This window comes from Rhinolophus sinicus, chromosome 15, assembly GCF_057876585.1.
Source record: "Rhinolophus sinicus isolate RSI-liver-muscle chromosome 15, RSI-T2T, whole genome shotgun sequence".
Classification (NCBI taxonomy): domain Eukaryota; kingdom Metazoa; phylum Chordata; class Mammalia; order Chiroptera; family Rhinolophidae; genus Rhinolophus; species Rhinolophus sinicus.
This window is the reverse complement of record NC_142515.1, coordinates 84603450-84606322: the sequence shown is the minus strand read 5'-3', so window position 1 is coordinate 84606322 and position 2873 is coordinate 84603450.

Sequence of the window (2873 nt, the reverse complement as noted above, 5' to 3'; positions counted from 1 at the left end):
CTTACGGCCGTCGCCCAGAAACCCCGGAAATGAGGGCAGGAGGCGGGCTGGAAGAAGCCGCGCGAGGCCGAGTGCGCGGGAGGGGCTTTCATGCGCTCACGCAGGAGTTTTTCGCGCATGCGCTGAATGGGTCCTTGTCGCGCGCCGCCCCAGAACGGCTTGGAGAACGTGGACCGTTCTTATGTGTGGCTTGGTCTCGTAGGGTCACGTTGCAGCCCCAAGGCCTGGCGGGCTATATTCTCCACCGGGCCAGGGCCCTAGGGAGTTCTTGCCCGGGTCGGGGCCTGTGTTTCCTCCTCGGGGGGCTGCAGTGAGGAGACTGCCACGTGAGGCGCGTCTTGGGAGGCTCCCTGCTTGGCGAAGATGGAACTCGGCCTAGTGATGGTCAAAAGATCCCCCTCCGCCCCCCGCTTGGTTTCTTTCACTCAACCCACCGCTTTGGTAAGGCAGACTTTGGGGCCGGTATCACCTACTCCTGCCAGCCTCAGACTGTGCCCTTTGGGGCTTGCGGAGCTTTCCTGCAGTCCGAGCTGCTTGGCAGGAACGCCCACAACCTTTCGTGCCAGGCCTGCTAGACGACGCACCTTCCTGAAAGGGGCAATGAGGTTGCTTCCGTAACGAGTGTCGATGTAAGAAACGTCCAAACCTGTAGATAACGTTTTAATTTATTTGAGCCAAACTGGCGACAATTGCCAGGAAGCAAAGTCTCAAAGGATTGAGAAAATGCTCTAGACAATGGCAGTTTTGTAGCTTATTTTATACATTAGCATCAAAGGAGACATGGTTACATGGAATCTGTTGATGGTAGGTTAAGGGGGTGGGAGAAAGCAAAGTGGGGAAATCTCTGGTTGGATAAAAAGGCAAACTAGAGAAACACATTTACATTGGTGATTACAGAATAGTTAACATTTACAGCACATAAAGATTGTAAACCAGGAACAAAATAACAATGAGGGGTTCTGTGGTCTCTTGCTGTGGTGTGGTGGTTGTGCCCTGAGAGATCTGGGAAAGATTACTCTGACATTTCAAATGTATGTTACCTCGATGCAGAAAGACTATGATAGGCTCGCTTAAGGTAAAGATTGACCTTTGTCAAGGAAGCTGCAGGCCTAGGACAGGACTATTCACCAGACCCACTTTTAGCCTGGAATTTTTATGTTCAGAACATCCTATGTGGTTACTTTCAGTCTCAGTTTGTAAGGCCTGCCACGTAAGCCTCCCCTGAGCTTGTCAGGTGTACTATGTGCCCCTTTTTTCATCGCCACAAACATGAAGTTAATGCATGCTAATTGTGGGGAAATATAACAAGGAGCAAATGATAGAGAAATACAGACTGGATGTCCCACGTAATCAGAAGGGTGCCATAGTTGACACTTGTCTTGGCCATACCTCCCTATTTTTTTATGCAAATCAATGTATTTTAGATCAACTTATTTTTCACTGTTAGAAAATTTCTCCTTCTGACTCTTAGGGATTGCCTCCTGTATGCCAGATACTGCTCTAGGCCAGGGGCTGGCAAACTTCTATAAAGGGCCAGATAGCAAATATTTTAGGTTCTGTGGTCCAAGAGGCAAAATCGAGGATATTGTGTAGGTACCTACATAACTCAAGAGAATGGAAATCAAAATGTAATCATTGTGTACAATTTTAAAAATATAGGTCTAATGAGAAGAATGGAATGCTTTGGAGAGGGTTCCAAGTTCGTCTTTCCTGCCATCAATTGATTGCAAATGTTCACCTGTAAAGACTGTTTTTGGTTTATGAAAATGGGGGCTGGTTGTGGCTTCCGGATGCAACGATGAACAAGTCAGACCTAAGCTCTGCTCTCATGAACCCAGCCTATGGGGTGGGAAGAGACCCATAAATCAGTAAACGTGTCATGACAAAGGTGTTATTAAGGAAAACAAAGTGCTGAGACCTTGATAAGGGAAGAGGGTGGGGCCTACACCATTAGGGTTACTAGGAAGGAGGGAAAGGTGAGGTTTGCACTGAGATCCCAGTCAGGAGCTATCTAGGCAGAGGGCACATTTGGGATTGTTGTGTTTAGTATGATGTACAGTAATCTGGGCAGTGTGGGCATTTTTCCATCCCAGTAAAGAGCTGTATCAGGAAGTCTTAACTTTTGATCTGCCATGGGTGGACTTAGAGATAGCACAGTGTCAGACATAGATGCATTTTTGTGAGTTGAAGATACACAGCATTTATCAGCTTCTTAACAGAATCTGTGAACCAAAACAGGTTAATAAATTTATATTGTCCTTTTCAATGACTACATGATTCTGTGGTGTGGATTTACTGTACTTTATTGAAGCCAGACACTGTGGAGTCTCTAGGGTTGGTTCCACTAACACTTGGGTTTTGACCACTATTAAGTGTCTTAGTATATATAGATCTTGTGCTGACTAAAGGGTGTGCACATTTAATACTTTTATTGCTCAACTGCCCCCAGAAAGATTGTAGATCCATGACTACTACTTGCACATGTTCATTTCATAGTGTGTTTATCTGAGACTGAAAATTCAAGCATCACAGGGCCTCACCCAGCTCATTTCAGTGGACCAATCAGAATCTACTGGTCAAAAGAAAGCAGTCAAATTGCTAGAAGTAACTGCTGTTGCAGAGATGGTGCCAAGGACCTGGAAACAAGACTTAACAACTAAACTGCACACCTCTGGGTGAGATGAATTTGCTGAAGGAACCCACCTAAGAAGCAAAATAGTTTACGATCACATGCACACCCCCTTTGATCCTGCAAATGTGCTGTGAAGAATGTATCCTAAGAAGTGTGTGCTACATTGTGCACTGCAAACAGCCCATAAAATGGTATTTAAACACGCAACAATATGGGTCGTTTCACTGTAGTACATCCATGT